The sequence below is a fragment of the Phasianus colchicus genome, chromosome 2 (genome assembly GCF_987193195.1).
Source record: "Phasianus colchicus chromosome 2, bPhaCol1.hap1.1, whole genome shotgun sequence".
Lineage (NCBI taxonomy): Eukaryota > Metazoa > Chordata > Aves > Galliformes > Phasianidae > Phasianus > Phasianus colchicus.
The window spans coordinates 86,906,211-86,929,010 of record NC_143437.1 but is presented as its reverse complement, the minus strand read 5'-3'; the positions used below and the strand labels follow the sequence as shown (position 1 = coordinate 86,929,010).

Below are 22,800 nucleotides of genomic sequence, written 5' to 3'. Positions count from 1 at the left end.
AGGAGCAGCAGACAATGCCAGCTCTGCGGGGGGCACGTGTGCTAAATCATTGCCCCTGCCTCCAGGAGAAGGGAGGCAGAGATGCTTATCTAACTGCTTTTGTATAGGCTTGCGATCTGCACTGAAGAATGGCTCCTTTGTCTCGCCCTCTGTCTGAGGCTAAAAGCCATGCAGCATGCAGCCAGATGGCCAGGACAGACTGAAGACCGAGAGGAAAAAGGAGGAAAGCTTCTTTCCTTAAATTTGTACTGATCCTTGAGGCTTAGAGAACAAAAGTCCATGGAGCGCACATCCCTCAGGGGATGATTTAGAGGCTGAGGTTCTGATAGGCTTGCAAAGAAGATGCGGATGTACCTACCTGATGTGACACATATAGTCTTAGCTGCTAAGATTTGTCTTACAAGATATGCATGCTTTCAAAGTGCAGCTGGTGAATGGGATCTCCATTCGCTTAACATGCCATGTGCATACCAGCAACAAATCTGGTTGCAAAGAAAGCCCAATAACCTTCTGGTCCCCAGAGAGCGCTTACTCGGGGAGCTTCCCAAAATAGAAACTACAGAGCAGCGCCAGAGGGAGTGAGACAGTGTAACCAAGAAGATAGATGAAAAACAAGTGAAACAAGTGCTGAGCAACAGGGAGGTATTTTGTATTAACCCTGCCAAGTGGATTATTTATACTGTAATCTACTGCTGCTGGTATGAGGGAGCCTTTTGAAGGAAAGTTGCAGGCAGCTTCTCCTGATTATTCAATGAAGCAGATAAGCTCACACCTTAAAGCAACTCTGCCAGCCTTTCGCTGCCTTCCTGCACATATGGATTTCAGGATAATTCTTAGGGAAAGCAAAAGATGGCAGTTCACAAAGAGATGTTCTGAGGATAGTGAGACATCAAGACTTTCTAGACTGTAAACTGATCTTAAGCAACAAAATTATATCCAGCACTGAAAGCACATACCTCCAAGAAAGATGCCCACGATATCATTGAGTGCCTCACAGCCTGGTAGGAGTGGGAATTGCCCAAGAGCTCTTTGCTACCCAAGGGTTGTCAGTGAAAGGTGGGCAAGGGCATACACATAAGCAGGACAGGATGCTTCAGTTACAGAGAGCTAAGTGCCCTGATGTGAATATGCAGAGGCTGTCAAGGAAATATTAACAATAAGACCACTACTACAGTGTTTCTTGTTACAATCTGTTTCTGGTTGTTTTCATACCTTTGGAGAACAGAAGAAAAGAGAAAGAAGCTGGACTCAGAAGTCACCTGGCTCACTCCAACACAAGGTCACTTCTACTGTGAGCAGCAGCATCTGTGACAAGCAGCAACCACAGAGCTGACACCTGCCTAGGCCCAAGGCCTGCCCCCAGCTGCCTCCTCTTGTAAAGGTCTTGAACCCATTTTCTGCTTTACCTCAAGACAGGCGTGACTCCCCTAGTGACTGTGAAACACCTAATATGGGACAAACCCCTGCCTTTCTCTCATTACCTCTGTTCATGTCATGGTGGAAGAAAAGTGACCCTCAATAATCTCCATAAGAGACTACACAGCTCATCATAGAACCAAGCCATTCCAGTCAGACTCTTTATCTATTTAAACACATAGCATGTATGTACGTGTGTATGTATGCATGGCCATTTATTTTACAGAGCTCTAATGTTGGGATCCTAGCACCTCCCACTTCTCCTTTCAAGAACCTCTAGTACTTTGCTACACTTTCCATTAGAACATTTTCTTTTTCCCTAGTTTAACAGAAATCGCCCTTACTGTTTTAAGATCACTACTTGTGCTTTCCCTGCTGGAACAAAGAAATTATTCTCTTCCTCCCTAGAGCATCCTTCAAAATATTTTAACAAACACTGTTATCACACCTCCCCTCAGTCTTCATCCCTCTAGACTAAACAACCCCAGTGCCTTCAGTTTATAGGACATGATTTTTTTTTTAAGCTCTATCATTGTTACTGTTTGCTTCTGGACTCTTTCCAGTGGTCTACATCTTTCTTGAAAGCTCAGTGTCTGCAGAATCACATCTGAAACTTCACCATGTTAAATATAGAAATAGTTACTCCCAAGATTTAATTATGCATCACTCCTAACTTTACATCTCAGTGATAGCATTGCACTTGTAAATTTTTTTCAGGTTTTCCTCAGGAAAAACACAACCAATTACTACAATAGCTGGGGAGTGCAGCACAGATTCCCAAAGCAGGAATCCGATGGCTCTCATCCTGTTAAAAATTTGGCCAAGTGAAAACCTGAGGATGAAGAAGTACAAATAAAATTACTTATACACACACAAATGTATACTGGGACAGATATCACACAATTACTACATGAAGAAATCTCAAGACTATTGAAAACTGTCACCATAATTCTAAAAGAGAATAAAATAATTCTTAGTTTAAGACCAATGTGTAATTATTTGCTTTTTCTGACTGACATTTCAAATATTTTTCTTTAATACTGATATCTGCAAAAGTCCAGCACATCTTGCAATTCTTTTGTTTGCCCCAGTTTGGCATGAAATTTAGCATCCAGATGCACTTTTAGAGTGTGGCTTATGATTGCCTACACAACTTTTTTCAGGGCCGTATCTGATTCATGCAATCTGTTATCATAGTCTCTCCAGAGCGGCACGCTGGACCGAATCAGTTCAGCTCTGTGATAAAAGCTTTTAAGGTTTCTTTCTTTCTTGGTTCCTTTCCTTCTCCTGATCCACCTGTATGGGGAAGTAAAAACGTCAATCTATATAGAATGTCTAATAATCAGCCTCACATTACATAGACCAGGATATCCTCTGCTATTAATCCTGCAACACTTAGAAAATTACCTACATTTCACTTCCTAAAATATCTTCATTTGCCCCCGTGAGAAGAAAGATCTCCCACTGAATTGCTCCAACTTGTCAGCAAAATTACTGGAGATTTTGCACCAAGACTGTAAGCTTTTCCTTCTTTCATTCACCATGTGTCTCTTTCCATCTTGGTTCCTTGATATCTGCCCTACTTTCTTCCTGATCTTGTTCTCATTTATGATCTTGCTGGTCTTGATTCCATTTCTAGGCAGAGATAAATGAGGAACTGGAGTCAGTATTTAGCATTAGCAAACATTAGGTGGGTTAACTATTGCTGAGGAAAGATCCTTGTGGGAGGGAGAGGTATGTACCTGCATTAGTCATGCCATGAATATCAACACTCTTTAACAACTAATTTGTACCAGACTACTCCAGGAGCGGGTTAGATTTCTCTTTTAAATGATTGCATACCTTTGTGCTCCAGATTTAGATCCTGGCACAGGTACAAGTTTTGCGATCTCTTTCTAATATTAGCTGTTACCACATTTTAGAGAAATACGTAATGTTCACACAAAATATACAAAGATCTTCCAAAATCAGAACACACTTGAGCCTGCAGGGAACACCACAGTGGGAAACCCACCTATGTCTTACACTTAATACAGGAGATTTGCAGTAATCCAGGGGTAGACACAAAGGATAGCTTTTTACATCCTCAGACACAACTGATCCTCCTAGAATCAACTAGCAACAAATAAAAAGAAAAGAAAACCAAGCAAGTAAGCAGAAAGCTTTCTTTTTCTTTTAAGTTGAATGTCCACCGCACAGAGAGGCAGGCATCCATGTTGAATAAGCTGCGGAATAAAACTTTCTGCAGTCAGCAAACAGTATCAAATCTCCTCTGAGATTTTACATAATTAAAACAAACTTCGTCTAAGGAAATTAGGGACTGCTCAGAATAACGAAGAACCTAACTAGTGTATGCCTGGGTAGAAGGAAGAGCTAGAAGGAAGAGATGAAAGGAACTTGTTGTGTAGACACCCAAATGGCTTGTGGAGCTGGCTGCAGCTCAGCACTGATGAGCCCTGTCAGCTCCTTCAGCATCACGAGTGTGTGTGTGGCCACCCAACTGGTAGTGCCCTCAGGCAAACATACCTAGCTCACTAGAAGGTGGGTGTTAGTGCAACACCCACCTGGCTCTGGGCAGAAGCTGAGGTGTGGGTGGGGTACTGAGTGCTGCCCACAGAGGAGCAGTTTTGTACAAGCCTCAACAACCTTTACACCCATCCTGGTTTGGCTGGGATAGAGTTAATTTTCTTCATAGTAGCTCCTATGGTGCAATGTTTTGGGTTTGTAACAAAAATAGTGCTGATACACCCCCGTTTTTGTTGTTGCTGAGCACTGCAAGGTCTCTTCTGTTTCTCAAGCTGTCAGGGTGCGAGCATGTGATGCCTGCTGCTAAGCAGCCTACCAGGTTAAGCCACTACACCATTCTGTCCTAATTGGTGTCCAGGAAAGCTGTAGCAGCAGGCAGCTTTGGGGTTGTTAACTTGTGGGAGCACAACAAAAGGAGAAGTGACGTGCTTCTGGGACATAGAGGGCCTGAAAGCTGCTGTTCATGCTGCTGTACCCCCAGTAGTAAGCTTCTTCAAAGGAGTAAGAGTATCAATAGCAAAAAATGGAACACAGAACTGCCTGGACAGCTGAGGGTGCCAACAGCACCAGAAGATGCCATTTTCCATCTTGTTTCCATTTCTACCCAGCACCTGGAGCGTAGAGCGGTCAGCATGAAGCCCTGCTTCCCAAGCATTCGATGGTATAACATAAAGCAGTATTGCACTCAATCCTGTGATCCAAATTCTTCGTTATTCTTGGAAAACACACCAGCATACCATGGGAGCAGCTGTTCTAATTGCTTCCTTTCATTACCATCTATGGATGCTTCTGTCAAGCTAACCTTCTTTACTGACTGGGTTCTTTACAGCTCTTGACCTTCAGTCTTGTGAGGGGGTCTGAGACACCAGCTACATTGTCCACCTCCCCACAGCCTACTTTTTTACTTCTCTCTGCCCTGCCTGGTCATTCACATCAGTTATTTTTTTTTCTAGAACTCACTATGTTCGAGTCTGAACTGCCCTATTTCTGAAAAACGGACTGGGCGGGGTATTTTCTTCTTTAAATAGGCTTGCAGCCATTATTTTTATTTAGTTTCCTAGGTTTTTTGTTTTGTTTTTTAATTTCTACTAGGAACATTTCATGTTTGGTGTGGTAGATACAGCAGAGAAAACTTCAAGGTCATAAGAACCATATCCTTTCTCATTCCCACTACTCCATCTTGTTTTTATCAGTAATCAGTTCCTAAACAGTGTTTAGCAGTGTATCTGTGACATCTATGGTAGGAAGTCACTCCTCATGTAACATCATTACAGATGGCAGCCGCGTTAATATAGAAATAGTGCAGATTTAGGTCATCTATTGAGCACAAAGCTGAATTCAACAGTTACTGTTGTTCTAGTGTTTGCAGTAGCCAATGATTAATAATCAGCCATCAAAATCTGTATAGTAGAAATTTTCTTTCCCTTAAGCTCCCACTGCCACAGCCCTCCTCCTTCATTTTGGCTTTCCCAAGGCTTCATCATGGGTACAGGTCCAGGTAGAACTTGCTGGTCATCTCCTCACAGGAGGTGTCTTTCTCTGTATAAAGTAGGACATGTCAGACCCAAGCTCTTTCTCTTCCGGATGGAATGTGAGCCCCAGTATCTCATGGTAAATGGCTAGCAGGTCCATGGTGACCACCAGCAAATTCTGGTCCAAGCTGTAGTTGATCTCCTTCATCTGGTTTATGTAGCACATATCCCAGGAATTGATGCTGTTGTTGAACTCCAGACCATTGCACCATTTCTTTTCTAGGTCCCGGATCAGAGCTCATTCCTTCTCACTGAGGGATTTCAGCTTCTGACCTAGCTCATCTTAGAATCCTTGGGAGGCCCACGGGAGGGAAAATGACACCTGCCCCAGCCCCTGACCATGCACAGAGGCCTTACATTTGCACTTAGCACCTGAAAGCAGTAGCATGACATTTTTGTAAGGCTGGAGCTTCTCCAGTTCAAATAGAAACCACAGCAGAACATTGCAAGAAGATGCCGAGAAAAAAGCATGAACTTGAAAAATAGATAAAACAACAACAACAAATGAATCAAACCTACTTTTGTGAAGAAAAGTCCTGATAAGAAATATAGTTTGTTAGTGATCCCACAGAACTTTCTATCTTCACATTTTTTCCCATATTCAGCTAGACAGAAGATGGCAAACAACGGGAGAATCCATCTCATGAGGAAAATCAGAAAAATGAACTAAAAGGCAGAAGCTGAATTTGAATCATATGCCAATAACCCCCAAAAGCAAAATAAGATTTTTCCAGTCAAGTATTTCCATTGCTTAGCTTGTGGAAAACTGTCCTATAATTAGAAAAAGAATGTACTGGGTTTTTACTATTTATGTAGTAATACATAATTTTTTCTGATAAGAACTTTAGAGAGCTAAGAAGTTTTTGTCTTTATGCATAGATTTGCAGAGTAAAGCAGCCTGACCAACAAAAAAATACTATAAAACCAGAAAATTATAAAGCACTAAGAAGTGTGCACAAAGAGAAGCTGATCTGTCCTGCAGCATTCACATTCCAGTTGACAACTTGAGGTGAGAGGTGATTGAGAGATCCATGTGGGCTCTATGTTCTTTTGGAAAAAGAATGAAAATAGATGATTTGCAATGAATAGACTGGCAGGTTGAAATCGTTTATATTACAGCAGTAACCAGAGGGTCTTTTATATTCTCTGTTGGGTAATGTATTGCATAGGGGTCTATTTTTTTCCCACAGAACTTAAGTTTAATGACACATATGTACTGCACAGTAGACTGTAATTTGAGCAACACCAACTAACTCAGCAAAATAGTCTGGATATAAATATTATTAGCCAAAGCATCTGCTGTTGGCCAGTGACAGCAGGAGGATATGAAAACAGACAAGTTTTTAATTTCATATTGTAAGTCCAGCAGGCTGCACAGAGATACTAGTATGGGTCTCAGATGTAGCTTAATGCTATCAGCTCTAGTCAATTAACCTTCCTTTTGAGCCATGCACTCTGGTCAGGCACAGTCACAGGGCTGCTCTGCTTCCCTTTGTAGCCAGCAGAAGATGTCCCTGACACCCACTGCAGCCACCCCTTACATCAGCTGCTGCAGTATCAGTAGGTGGGCAAGCATGAGGCAACTGAAACAGGTCTGTTCAGGTCCATTACCTGCTTGAGGAGAGCAAAAGTGCTTTGGGATGTCCCTCTGCGGTTTAAATCTTGCTAAGTTTAGGTAAGTGGTTTGAGTGTAAATGACCTGCCTACAGATGCCTGCATGTATAGCTGCTGTATCCTGTTGTATGATGTGGTTGTGGGCCCCTTGTAACCAGCTTGGGTAGGAGAGGTCACTCACTGAGTGACTGTATGAAGGATGCTGCAAAAAAAGAAGACATGGAGATAGAGTGAGAGAAACACATCCTGAGAGACTTTTTTCTATTTTAGACCCTTGAAAATCAGGTGAGGGTTCTTATGAGGAAATAAAAGCTCTCTAAAACTTTGTGGGAAATTTAAATTGATGGATACACGATAGTGGATCTGTAAAACATCATGAATTCAAGCAACACTTACATTCAGGAAAATGATAACATCCTAAAGATGGGCACAATAATGAAGAACTGTGTATTTGATTACTGTGTTCAAGCACAGTGTAAGTACAGGAGTGTTTATTCTAGTGCAGCAGGGTGGAACTAATGACTGTGATGAGACCAACCAACAGGGAAAAGTCAGATTGAGGAGACCACCTAGCAAACCTAAAACACATGCAGCCCCCAGATGAGAACTGTGCACACGCTGATGGCACTGATGGAGAAGATCAGGACACCTTGTGTGGAGCAAGGGAAACCAAATCTGTGAGCAATGGGAGCAACTACATGTGCAGGTGAGCATGCTTATGGACAGTCTTTTAGAAGAAATCACATGGGAGATGTGCTGGGATTTTCTTTGGAAGGAAAATTATCACCATCAGCAGTCATGGGCTGATACCTGCAGCACAGTGCATGACACGCTGAGCACTAGGCTGTATGCTGGCCAGGGCTGGGAGTGGCCCCAGCATGCAACCAGCTGCCATGCAGAAATTATCATCCAACCCTCCAAAGTGGGGCTGCAAACAAAACAGTAAATTTGACCTCTGGACTCCAGAAATGGGTAGAAACTGCCCCAGGTAACAGAGCCAGCACACACTCTGCCACGTGACTGCCTGAAGTGCAGCCTGAGAAGGAAGTCACGTCTCTACCAACTCCTGGCCTTATTGGCAGTTTGATGTACTTGAAGTAGTTCTCTTGGATTTCCAAATGGCTTTTAACACGTTCTTTGATCAAGACCCCTAGTAAGCCCAGCCTGACATTAAAGAAAAAGGAACAATGTCTATGGATTATATATATATTTTTAAAAGAGCAGGAAAAAAGGTATAAATAAAAATAAATAAGAAACAAGAACAGCTTTTGCAGTGGAGGTTATGTTCTTGTAGGGACATGGGTCTTTCATTGCATTCATTAATACTGTAGAAAACTCAACACAGCTCAACACAGACAAAAGCAAAGAGTTGTGAGGGTATTGCAATACAATTAAAGATGAGATTCAATGCTGAACAGCAGAGGATGTTGGGGATACGGTTTACCATGAGGCAGCAATCGTGCAATCAGCAAGCAGCATTAAGCAGCACTGTGAGTCTGGCAAGAGACTACTGAAGACTCTGATAAATTCTGTTCTTATTTCTAGCATTCCTGCGGTACTACAGAAGAAGGTGCCAGCACAAGGCAGTAGAGCAGATGATAACCACACTCTCAAATCAGTGACCCTTTTCTGGGCAACTCTGTGAGGGAAAAAATAAATCACTTATAAATCCGGCACCATAAAAACTTTTATTTTTAGACTGTTGTCAAAATTCAAAGCTTATAAACATCAGTGGTAATGGAAAGCCTTTTATGAACCCCACCTCCGTCCTTATTCATTACCTATGTCATCAGCTACATTAAAACAATGGTTTTATTAGATCAAATTGACTGAGGACTCTCCTCCTCTCTGCTCTTCTCTGGTAAAATCTACTACATAATACATGATCTCATCTCCTCATCTCCCATCGTGTTTTTGATTTTACTTTTCAAACTTTGGTTTTGCTTTCCCAGTCTGTTTCCTGCAGTGACCAGTACTTCTGCTCTGCCTGTTACATCTCCACAAGAAGGAAAGGATCTCATATTCACAGGAAACACAACTTCCTAATGGAAAATGGTTTTCCCAGCCAGGCTTAAGTAGCAGAGGTACACCATCCAGTCAAGCAAAGTCTATACTTCAGCATTTAAGATACTTACCATACAACATCTTCAGGCTAAGTGGATTCTGCAGACACATGAAATTACTAAACATGGCATTCAAATGCAGAACGTCAGTTTCTGTAGCTGTTGTTTCTGAACACTGTTGAGATTCAGAGCTTCGTTGCCAGGAGTCACCACTGCTCACGTTATAACTGTGGAATTGGAGCTGCCCCAGTCTTCGATAATTTGCAGCTGGATCCCTTTGTTTGTACAAACAGCTGGATACTTGTATCCATTGAACTTTGCAGGCTTGAACTACATCTGAGAAACGTCCTTAAAATAAAGACGGCAGAAATGTAGAAGGCCACCTGCAGCATTTACCCTTTTTATTTGCTTCAATCCCATATTACTTGATGCAAGGAGAGATGTGTTTGTTATCCAAGATTCATTTTGGTATCAGAAACCACACGAGTGTGCACATTAGAGTGGAAAAAGAACATTTTGCATTAGCAAATCTGAAAACAAGTGCATCTTTTGTTTTCTGCTGGAATGGGATCCAGATCAGGCTAGTTTGTGTTACATTCCCAGAGGGAGCATGCTGTTGCAGCATGTCATATATCAGATCTAGGCATGAACCCATGGAAACTAACACTTGCCACAGGTGTTATAAATTCTGTGTTTTCTGTGTTCCAAAGGATTCTTTTCCAGTTTGCTGATAAATATTATCTGACAATGCCTGAAATGTAAAATCCTCTGCTTGCAGAGGAACGACGCCGAGGGTAGCTGCGTGAGCCCCAGCAAGATGAAGACCTCCTCACCTCCAGCACCACATGCTGTACCCTGCAGGCTCCTGTCCTGGCTGCTGACCAGGCTGCCAATAGCACTAATTGGCATTTGGAGTTCTGTGTTAGAGCTATTCAGCATAGATGCATTGCCTGAGTAAACACGCTGTCTATTCTGTGTTCAAACTGCTCCAGCCAAGCTGAGGGGCACACAAACCAACACGCACCTCTCAAAACATCCAGTTAGCTCAGGCAAATCTCTGACATCCCAGGAAAAAGGAAAAAATACCATGGCAGAAGAGCAATCCTGCACGCTGGGGACAGAGCCATCTTCCCCTGCTCTGCACCTCCAAAAGAACCAATCTAGGATTTACAAAAAACTTCTGCATGTAGCAGCAAGACATGAGATATTTGTCAAGCACATGAAAAACCATCAGCAAAATTTGACAGGACAGATAAACATAGGAGGCATTAACAATTGCCAGTTTTTTCATAGCTTGCTTAGAGATCCCTTGGATAAGAGAAGGCACAAGATTAACCTAAAATTCTAGCCAATAGCTGATGTTATTTCAGCGTTTTTCAAATGCTTCAACTAGAACCTTGTCAAAATAAATGGTGGATTTGTGCTTATGTGCTTATATGGCAAGGTTGATCCATGCTGATACTATTACAGCGTTGTAAAGCAGAAAATCTAGTTAATGGTTTCTGCCAAACCATGAATCAGTTACAAAATAATGACCTGAAGTATGTTCTTTTTTCCATTCTCTAATATTTTTTCACAGCACAACCCAAACAATTGCTCATAATTAAACTGATTGGAGGAGCAGACACTGGCAGGAAATACACTGCTGGCAGCGGTCCGATAGCACTTCATTGTACTGAATTTAGAACAATTGCATCAGTTCCTTTCATTTTGCAGAAAAAGAGGAGGGGGGGCTGCTTTTTTATCTTCTGCCCTCTACCAGCAAAATCGATGTTTATCAAATCTTGTGAGGATGATTTGGACATTTTTAATGAAATATGTAAGTGCATCCTGCGGTACCCTGATGCCTTTGATCATCCTGTTTCATATGCTTTATGGCTGCTTTGTTTCATTAGTCATAATCTGTCACTTGCTTTTTTGTTTTGTTTTGTTTCCTAGAAAAGCATGACTAGATCAGCTTTTAATAGTAGAACAGAAAATGATAGATGCTTTTATAACAAGTAAGCAAAGATACCAAGTGAAATAGAAGTCTACATCTAAAAGTATATGGTGACTTGTGAATTCCTCCCCATCTAAGGAGCAAAAGTCATGCATATGTGTTATCAAACAGCATAACTTCCAACAGCAGTAAGCTGGGGCTGAAGTTTAGTTTTGCCCAAGTAGAAATGCCCATTTCCAAGAAAATTCAGACCGAAGAGTATGTTGGTACTTAGTGAGAAAAAGAGTCAAACAAGCTCTACATAAAATCCCAAACCTATTGCTTGCCTTTCACAGTAGCGTTGTGCCCCAAACTAGCCTTAAATCTCAATGCTTAACATCTTCCTTTTGCAAGTGTAAAACTCTCAATTATATTGAGTACCTACAACTATGTACAGCTCTGTATATACATAGATATAAGATGTATTTAGGAGACGTTTTAACAGAATGAACAATCTATACTGCATGGAGCAAGTTTGATTTCACACGGCTACCTTGAAAGAGCAGGCAGGGGATTTGCCTTCATTCTTCAGTACCCTGCCTACTGGGCAGCTCACAGAGAGGAAGAGGATCAGATGGCCCAGTAATGGCTCCTTGCTCCCTGCAGACATGCCCAACTTTGGGCTTGCATAGAGGCTAGTCACAGTCTGGCACCAGTTACTCATGCACTCAATTAGAGTGTTTTTCTCTCACACATGCTTGGAGATGTAGCGCTTCCCACGAGTGGTTGTGAATAGATTGTTGAAGAAATTCTCAGAGAATGAATGTACCTCTGTTTCCACAAAGTGCTGAATCGAGGGCAAACTTGGTTCAAAAATACAGTTTGCATTAGTATATTTATAACAAGTGACATTTGTGCATTCATATCTCATTTGTTACCCAAAGGACCTTGAAACAAATTCCAGGGCACACATTGGGGAAAAAAAAAAAAAAAAATTGGTGCTGTGAATAGAGCTCTGTGCAAGCAGTGAGAAAGATATCACTTGCAGATGGCCCTCAGCAAAATATTTTGTTTCTTTGTCCTTCTCTTTTATAGTTCTAAGACTTGTCTACCAGTATTAACAGATCCTTGGGAGCCGTAACTGTAGCTGATGCTCCTAGCTTACAAAAATCATAAGGGTTGGAGGGGCCCTCTTATGTAGCCCCTGCTAAAGCAGGCTGCCAACAGTAGGTTACACAGCAAAGCATCCAGGTGGGCCTTAAATATCTTCAGGAGACTCCTTAGCCTTTCTCAGCAGTTTGTTCCGTGCTGTCACCCTCAAAGTAAAGATATTTTTTTTCACGTTTGCCCCAGTTTGTGCTCACTGCCCCTTTTCCTGTCACTGGGCACCACTGAAAGAGCCTGGCCCCATCCACTTGACTCCTGCCCATTAGATATTTATAAGCATTGATTTAAAGTTCTCCCTGGAGCCTTCACTTCTCTAGACTGAACAGCCCCAACTCTCTCAGCCTGTCCTCATAGGAGAGGTATTCCATCCCTTGGATCATTTTTGTGGCCCTCCTCTGGACACACTCCAACAGGCCCATGTCTCTCCTGTACTGAAGACTTCACATCTGGATGCAGTACTGTGGGTGAGGCCTCACCAGTGCAGAGCAGAGGGGCAGGATCACCTCCCTCAACCTGCTGGCCACACTTCTTTTGATGCAGCCCAGGATACAGTTGGCTTTCTGGGCTGCAAGGATACATTGTTGACTCACCAGGAACCCCAGATCATTTTTGGCAGGGCTGCACTCAATCCTTTCATCCCCCAGCTTGTATTGGTAGTGAGGGTTGCCTTGACCCAGGTGGAAGATCTTGTACCTTGGACTGGGGAGCCCAAGCCTGGGCATAGCATTCCAGGTGCGGCTACACTGGTGCTGAGCAGAGCATAAGGATCATTGGGGCTATTCCATTCCAAGAGTAGGACTTTGCACTTCTCTTTATTGAATGTTTTGAGGTTCCTGATACGCCATTACTCCAACCTGTCCCTCTGAATAGCAGCATAAGCCTTGCTGCGCTAGCCACTCCTTTCAGCTTTGTATCATGTACAGAGCAAGTCCCAGAACCAAAAAAATACCTTTTGTCATACCTTCTTAGTAGATTCTGCCTGTATGGTTCGCATGGCCACAAAGACATTGAGGCCACCTGGATCTTAAGATGACCCCATGCCACTGGGTTCACCATCAGCTCAGCCATCAGCAGCATTCCGGGGCCACTGTGCAAAAAGGCCATTTGGTTTTATGCTGCATCATTCCATTCTCAGTCATGAGAATAAATCAATTACACGGGAAAATGAAGGAGAAATAACAGCTGCTTATCACCCAGAAATGTGGCAACACTGAGATACAAGTAAAATGTCAGCATTTTTTAGTGGATTTTTTTCCATTCTGTAAATAATCTCATTTTGCAGTCCATCTTTCTGTGTAACAAGGAGAGTGCCTACATTCTATTTATAACTTTGCTGGGAAAGATTCAGTGCTTTGATTTTATTAGAACACTATTAAAACAGAAACATTCCAGAGTTCCAAACTGAAAGATAAATTCATATTCATGTTTATGCTTCCTTCTAGCCACGTTCCCTAGCAGAAACGCTTGATGGGCACAGTGCAGCGTTACTGTTTGACTCCTACACTTGTACCTAGCACATCTAATGGTTTCTTTATCAGATAATCTTCTACAAGCAAACACTGAATTCTTTTAACTATTTTTAATAACTAATTTAACTTTCCAGGTAACTAAGGATGTCTTTTCAGACAATGAGTGTTACATTTAGGTTCCTAAACAGACATATCAAGTGACAATGTATTGGAAAGGGAGTGATGTTCCTTCCAGAGGAATGAGGATTTGTGTACCAAACCAGTTTCCTGATCTGCCAGCATTTTTCCTGAATATTCCCAGGCAAATTACTTAATCTGCTTCTCCACTTCCTATCTGCAAATCCAGCAGATTCCTACTTCCCTTCTTTCTGCTCTTAAGCTATCTATCATGGTTATAAAATGGTAAAAGCAGACCAGCACTCTGCAGTGCTTACAGCTCCAAAAATAAGGGACCAGCAGTGCTCCAGTGATCACAAGCACACATGTAGGACACTTCCCACAAGAATCAAACAAGTCTACCTTGTAGACTGTTTTGGTACATGCTAACTTTAGCAAATGCTCAACAGTTATCTACTTTCTCTTTCAATCAAATCATTCAGACAGCTACATTTCTCTCAGCTTTTTCAGCTCAATTTTATGCTGAACTCCAAGCAAAACTGAAATAATATGGTTTCACTAATGTAAATGAAAATTTGGAAATCACAGAATACTTATCTTTTTCTAAATGAACTACTAGTTGGCTTCAACAGACCAAAAAAAGAAGTGTTTCAGTATATTTTAAATTCCATTCTCAAGTTGAAGTTTCTGATATGTTAGGAAGAAATATGTATGAACAGGAAAAATTACCCTGAGGGAGACCATTGAAGATTAAAGTTAGATCTGCATTTATCCAGGATTTTTCAGCTCTCACATGTATTGACTCCTATATTTTCACAGTGAATTTCACTTCTTGGTTTTACTCAGCACAAGGAGCAGGAGTAAACACTGCAGTTTTTTTCCACCCAGAACCACCAAGTCCAAGAACAAGTCAAACTGCCCCTTATGAGCAAGAAATGCCATTTCTATTTTTGCCAGCTCTGCTAGTCACCACTGTAGATACAGCCTCCTGTTTGGCAAGAGGGGAACAGTGCTGGCAAAGGGCCGTAACCACTTCACCAGAGGAGACAATAAAGAGTTTTAGACTTTCTAACCATTGGAGATTTGGGAGAAGAGTCACCACCAGAAGCGCTGCACACAGAATGTGCTTTGTTATATTAACATTTGTTGAAAACACAGCATTACCAAAGCATTTCCGAGGCAAACCAAGACCAGCCAGGAAACTACCACGTACCATATTTTTAAGATTTCCAGTAATTTAACATTTATTTTAACTACAGAATGATCACCAACACAAGTGCTTTTTAGTGCTGCTTTCAAGATCTGCATCAAAAAACACCAGCTCACAAAAGGCCCTGATATCACTCAACTTGAAACAGTAGCTTCTTTATACCATTCCACAATGTCTCGGTGAGTAAAGGCTCTCTCAATGTTGTATCAGCTTGAAGAAGCACTGTTCATTTTCTGCTTTGCTGCAAGCCAAGGAATAGCTATTGCAAGATACAACATTAAATCTTAGACTCCTTGTTTTCTTCTGGCCAATGTCTCCCACTGACAGATTAAAGAAAAGCCTTGACAGAAAGCACAACTAAACACTGACTTAAGAAATATAAAGGGATCTTGATTTTTAGCCATCTTTCCCCAGGCTTGATTAAATCAATTCCAGCTCATTCCCCACACACCCAAAAGCTCAGAGTAGGAAAACAGCATTGTGCTACATTTCTAGCTGCTCATAAACTGACTGGCAAGTTCTGTCAGTTATTTCTACCTGAACTGCACGCTTCTTTCTGACTTGGATTAGAACTTACACTTTAATATGCTTTTCCTTAATCATCCATCACAATAGCATTTTCTCTTTGCATCCTTGGACAGGCTATAGAATAGGACAACATCTTTGTCTACACTCACATGGATTTCAGCCTTATTTCTGCTATTCTAGGAAATATGAATAAATTATGCTATAATTTTCTCTGACACGCATTGTTAACTAGATCTTTCCAGTGATAGACACAGCTGGTGCTCCAATCTGGGACTACAAATATAAGTTTATACGGTACAATTTATGGCAAAAACGTTTCCTTACAAGCTAATATCACAACAAAATTATGTGCTCTCCTCTCAGATTTTAATCCAACTGATTTTATCTCTAACTCTACCTTCCAAACAATAAGCACAGCCATGTGCTGGACTGCAAATGACCTCAGTCTGGCAAATACACGCAGATGCACTTAACATGAAAAAGCCACCAACAGCCCCCAAAACAGAACTCACCAAATCAACGGTGTGTAGCTGTCTAAAATATTGCCTATCCAACAGGTGTTTCTAAATATTTTCAGGGTTTCAACACATATACCCCATATAATTATGGCACAAATACATATTCTTTTCCATTTTTTCCTTTTTAAAAAAAAAAACAAAACCAAAAAACAGCAGTTGAATGACATCACTGTGCCTAGATTCAAACTCCCTCAACACAATTTGGTCACTCCACTCAGCTGAAAATATTTGACTTTATTTATGTAGATTTGGAGACTACATTTTACACCCTAGGGTTTAATAACAGAGAAAATGGTAACGAGGGCCAAAGGCTGACTAGTTATATATAAGGTAACATAAAATGAAAAGACACTCCTCTATAGAACACATCATATATCTAAGACAAGAAAAAGATTCCTTAATTTTCTGCCATTTTGATCGAAAAACTTGGTTCTGCACCAGGGGGTGGTGGGTATGGTACAGGCTGCCCAGAGCAGTGGGCACATCTGAGAGCTGCTGAAGTTCAAAGATCATTTACACAATGCTCTCAAACACAGGGTTTGAATTTTGGGCAGTCCTTTGTGGAGCCAGGATCTGGAGGCAACAATCCTTCTGGGATCCTTCCAACTTGGGATATTCTATATCCAGAGGAGTAGCATTAACCCTGCTCTCCATCAAACCGCAGGGCTCAAGGTGATTGGATGATCCTACTCTCACTTCTGGGGAGCTCAGAGCTAAGGATGCTGTGACATAGTTACACTTGTGCAACTTCAGAAAACAAGATCAAGTTTCTCGACTTCCCAACTTCCCCACTTTTTCAGAAAACTCTGGGGGATGCAGAGAAGCTGCTCAGGTTTCTGCCAAAGAGGAAACTAGTAGGTTGTGTTGTTATTGATAACTCTTCCTAACTAATTAAGTAGCTATTCATTTGCAGATCTATAAATTACTTGCTCTATCGATTGCCATCACTCCATGATGCAGCAGTTAACAGAAAGAAAATGTCAGTCCTGAGGTGCTTGGTGGTAGAAAAGGAAGGGTCCAACATGTGCAGGACCTTCCCAGAGCTGGTATGGTCTGGATGTGGAAAATAGGACTTCTCATTGCCGGGGGTAAAAACACACTAGCTATCTCAAAAGCCTTATGCCCATGACTTTGGGCCCACAAGCTGCTGCCTGGCACACACACTGCCCTGCAGAGCCACCAACTCATTTCATCAACCTCTACCACCTAGAGGACAAAGTTTCTGCCTGTGCTGACCTAATGGCATTGCTCCTTCTTTCGGGAGAGTATATGCTGGCCATAGCCCTGTGGCCCTGCAGCTGATACATCCTAGCTGAGGATTTGGGCCAGCACTGACCAGGGTTATTTTACTGGATGAGATCACAGCAATATTTTTGGAGAGCTATATGCAGATGACTGGAAACAGAGGAGCTCTCGTGTGGAAAGTTTTAAGGGTACCAAGGACTGAATGCTCACACAGGGGGCCGAAGTTTTCATCGCTTATTAAGAGCTTTTCCATTAGTGAGAGTTATGTTAAAATTCCTTTGCATCATTAAGATCCATGCCCTCCCCTAAAATCTGGAAAGACTTAAGACCTCATTAGCTGGGAAAAAAATAAATAATTAAACAAAGAGGTGGAAACAAGCTAAAGATTATTTCCTCATGATTTCACAGCCCCAGACTCCACTACCAAACAGCAGGTAGATGCAGTACATAAGAGGTAAAGAATACTGTAAAAAAGAAATCACACAGAAAAGTCTTTGCTGGATAGGTGACCACATTGGACAGCTTCTCAGCTTGACGATGCTGCGGCCAAGCCAACGACCTTCCCCAGTGCTTGGCAGCAGTAACAAGCAATCTCCTCCCGACAGGCCGTTGCTCCCCACATGGCCAGGCCCCAAGGCCAGAGGCAGCTGCGTCGCCAGCCCACGCAGGGCCCATAGAAGCATCATCCTGCTTGTGAGGTTCAGCCTGAGTTCAGGAGCCGTGGCTCTCACGCCCTTGTTGCCATCTGGCCAAGGAAAGCATCACTCAGGCTGTTGTTACAGAGCGACGCACACAGGCTGGAAAGTTCAGTTTGCTCATTTTAATAGGAAATGCTACAGGGTTGCTGTGTGGTTCAAAACAGCTAGAGCAAGTATTTGCAAATGTACTCTTTGAGGAAAAAGCAGTAACACAATGAGTGGAAACAGCACTCACTGCTAGCATTTTGCCTTCCTTCTGAGAAAAGGCATTAGACTTGACTAATTAATTTGTGATTTACTGCATCTCTTTTTATTTTTACAGAATAAACTAAATCTGCCCTAAAATGAATGCGTATGTTTTGCCCTTATGTTCAAACAGTATTCTGGATTCATCTTCAACTGAAAACAATTCGAAGACACAGTGTTCATTAAACACTTTCTGCACCCAGAACTTAATACTTTGTTAATTACTTGTATTTTTCTTCCTTCTAGAAAAGAGAGCAGTTTACAAATAACCATGTTAAACTGCGCTTATTTAAGATGCAAACAAAGAAAATAAAATGCACTGAAGTAACGTCATCTCTTTGGGGAAAATCCTGTTGCATTATCTTCCTCTGACGCACTTAAAACAGAAACACACCACTGTGGTATTCTGTTCAATGACTTATGGCTGTAAGCAGTTTGGGTCTCGAAGACGTGCATGGCCTGCCAGTGTCCCATGAAAGATGTGTTCACTTACACTGATACACACAGACCTCTAACAGCTCTCAGAAAGAAGTTATCAGAGAATCCAAAGGAAAGGGGATTGCATGTAAGACTGGCAGCAGCGCTGCAGGGAACATTCTGGTTCACACCTGATTTTGCTGCTGAAAGATAGAATTGTTCAAAAGTTCCTGAAGTATTAGACAGAAATGAAAACATCAAGACCTAGATGTGACCAGAAATGGTGCTGGATTATGCGATGTTCCATGATTTGCATATACCTAAAACATACTTAGTGTGCCAAAAGGGTATGTAAGTGATAAAAGCCACAGTGATTTCAAAGCTTTGGTGCTGAAAATCCCATCCCCCCTTTACACTTGGCTAGAAATAAATCCATTAATTTGGGGTGGGATTTGCTCTACTAAAAGCTAGTTGGCTGGGGCTGAGCTAGTCACCATGGGCCCCGTGCAGTCAGCAGAAAGCAATGCGCACCTCCCGGGAGGCAAGATGAATCACAGCAGTGCAGTGATGCTTTTTCCAGAGCACCCTTCCAACAAGGCGCTGCGGGAGCCTCAAAGCCAGCGCCTGTAGCTTTATGTTAAAATCTGTCAGGGACTCCACTGCAGACCTCTTTCTTCTGCTAGCACCATTAAAACCACTTTCTTCAACTCTGTCTTCCCTAGCTTTTAACATGCTATTTACCCTCATCAAGACCTTACTTCCAATCCTGTAAGTGCTTACTTCAACAGCTTGTGGTGACCATGTGGTCTATCTCAACGTCCATCCACACCAACTGATCCTTTCAGGAGCTTTCCAGGCGTTTTTTCTCTCTAGAAACTAAATCAATTCCTCCACAGCATATTTCTTCAGGTTTCCATTAATACATCATTTATTACTACTTTCACCAGTTTTTCCAAGCCCAGACTGATCAGCAGTTTCCTAGATCTTACCAGTGCCTTTTAAGAAAAGAGCTGGCATTAAGTTAGGCATTTTCCAATCCTCTCGGAACAAGTCTACCTGAAAGGAAGGCTACAAACAGCAGCACAGCTGCTTCACCTTCCTGCAGCAGGCTTGGGTGAATAGTACCTCCTCCTGGTAGTGCTACCTTGTTTTGTTTATTTAACTGATAACATTTCCACCAATTCAAGTTTGAAGCTCTTCCAGCCAGCTAATGAGTTCTTTACATACATACAAGCTTATATTTTTCCCTCCTCATTTTGAACACACTTGTTTCTCATCTTACATTTGGATCATAGACTTTTAAACACAAGAATATTGCTTTATCATATGAATTCACTGCCTTTAAAAATAGCCCAGACAGCACAAACTTCCACAAGTCCCTAGATAACTGTCATTCTGCCAATAAAAAGATGATTTCAAAATGCCATGATCAAGCCCTAGAAAAGGGAGATGGGGATGGGAGAGGGGGAGAGAGAAAGATGTTAGATACTTTTCTAAATGCTGGAAACATATAATGACCCCTTAAAAAAAAAGAAAAAAAAAAAGAAAAAAAAAAAGAAAAGCTCCAAGTCAGTGTTTCCTACTAGGAGACAGCTATCACCACTCTGGTTGCCTCTTCCCAGAGGAAGAATATACACTGTCAACGTTGACAAGGCCTGATTTATGGTCTGAGGTTCTTACTCATATTCAGTCATCCCAACATTAAGAACACATCTATTAACTTGCCTGTACTTACTCATCCAGGATGCCAGTTAAATTACACAATGCACCTCCATCACTCTTCCCTTCAGCCTTCAAATACAAAAGTACAGTTTAGTACCACAAGCTACAATTCAGACTATTTAAACAATTTCAGTTCAGAAGAGCCTACTTAATTCATACGTGCCCCAGGACTCTTCTAGCTTCAGGTCAGATAGAACTTCATTTGCAGCAGCCAAGTTCAGAACAAGTCTTAACAGAAGGAGTTGCATCTGCATAAAAAATATCTCCATGGGATCAGCTATAAGGCATTTTCATACAGGCTGCATGTAATTTAAACTGGAACCTCATCCAGTTTTCTGAAAAGCTCCTTTTTCCTCTACAGTATTCCTCTTTTCAACAAAGATAACTTTTTTTTTCCCCTGAAGATTAGTAATCCACCTGCATTTAACCTCCTAGTGCCTTCAAAGAGCATTATTACTAAGAAAAAAATCAAGCAAACAAGCCAACCACCCCTCCCACCTGTATCTACAAACAGGTTATTCAAATTCATTAGAGAGGATAATTTTCAGTAGGAAAGCACCTTTCCTTTGTTCTTCAAAATTTCATTCAACTTGCATTGAGATACAAACCTGCTAATGCCACCACTCCTCCTTTTAGCCCACAGTAAGAGCAAACATCAAGCTAATCACCATTAGCTTGGAATGAGATCAGGTGCTAACATACAGCCTAAGAACTGGGAACACCTGGGAACTGTTAGGGCAGCTGTACTGCAATGAGGCAGACCCAACAGGTGTTCTCAAAATGCTTGTTTTCCATTCTTGCGGTTACTTAAAGAGCAGTATAGAGAGTGCTCAGCAGTGGGTCTTCTCATCATGTACCATTCTGATATAGGTGAGCACTATGGTCCCTCTCATAAATGTGAGCTATTGGTGCAAGCAGTTGTTTGCAGGCAGTCTTGCTGCTCTACAGGGTAGATGTTGGCAGAAGCAGCTCCTGGTTCAAATGCTGCTGCTGACTATGGTGTGGCATAGCTACTTGCACCAGTTCAAGAAATGCATTCATTTTTTAAATTTAAGATCACAGATAACCTCATCTCTACGCTTTTGTAAAGGGATGTGCTGCAGGCAAAGCCTCAATTACTGTCATCTATTACATTAGCATGCAATTAAGAGGCTTATAGTTTAAACTACACTGAGAAAGCTGTAGACCATAAGGCACGACTAGCTCTTCTACTTGTGTTATTTTTACTTGCAGGTTTCATCTGTAGATTTTTGAACATCCTAGAGACGTGTGAAGGCAGCAAAACAGCAATGCACAACAAATTAAATGAGAGAAAAGGGAGCTAAGGACTGAACCAGCTTTTCCCAGCGCTAAATACGCTTCACACACTGAACATTATGCTTCTCACAGTCACTGGCTTTTCAACACTTCCTTCCCCCCCATTACCACTGTTTCTTTGCTGTGCTGAAAAATCTCAGAACTTATAGATAGAAGAATCTAGACTGTGCTAAAGTGTTGTTCATACAGCAGACTGGGTGAATTTGTGTTCAATTTCTGTTGGAAAATAATAAAAGGGAGGGAAATGCATCTGCTGCAGTTAGGTAAAAACTCATGTGACAACAGAGTGTGGATCTGGTTATAGGGCTGACCCTTCCTCTCATTTATGCTAGGAACATAGAAAAAATATTTTTGAATTACAGGAAAATGAAACAGAATAGCACAGCTTTCTTTATAAAGTGAGTTCAATAAAAAACAAGTTATTTCTCTCTTACTGTGGTTTCACATCTCTTAGATTCTGCTGGTAGGTGGCATCTCTGACTGACTGAGACTTCAACAATTTCATTTTCTTCTTGGTAAGTCTTTGGCCACCAGGACAGTGGTCAGCTAATCCTACACTCCTTACTCCTAGTTTAAAACTAATAATTAAGCATCTTTCCTAGAAGAATGTCAGGGGAAGTTCTTTACTGAGAGAGCGGTGAGGCACTGGAACAGGTTGCCCAGAGAGGCTGTGGATGCCCTGTCCTTCAAAGTGCTCAAGGCCAGGCTGGATGGGGCCCTGGGCAACCTGATCTAATACTTGATCTAGCAGTTATCATGGCTGCCCATGGCTGGGGGGTTGGATTTGATGATCCTTGATGTCCCTTCCAACCCAAGCCATTCAATGATTCTATGAAGACATGCGTACCTAATCCAAGACGAAGTCTTGTTACCCATCATCACTTGCAATAGAATCCACACTTCTGGCACAGTGAACTGCTCCATCTACTTGGGATGCAGAGCCCCATATCACTGCAAAGCCCACAGTATGTCTTTCCCATTGGATTCTGAAGGTTTGTTTTTGTGTCATAGAAATGCAGGAGGTTCAATGCTTATTTTCTGAATTTTGGAAAATGTTTTCACTTTGGGAATTCTTAG

At 41.8% G+C, this 22,800-nt stretch overlaps 1 long non-coding RNA gene across 1 annotated transcript in view; it reads right to left on the bottom strand.

Annotated features, from left to right (window-relative positions):
- The window catches only part of LOC149919169 (uncharacterized), a 29,491-nt gene extending 19,971 nt beyond the window's left edge, over positions 1–9,520 (bottom strand). The window contains exon 1 of the long non-coding RNA XR_016464829.1: positions 9,224–9,520. This is a non-coding gene — a long non-coding RNA (uncharacterized LOC149919169). The remainder of the gene's footprint in view (positions 1–9,223) is intronic.
- Positions 9,521–22,800: the final 13,280 nt, after the last annotated feature.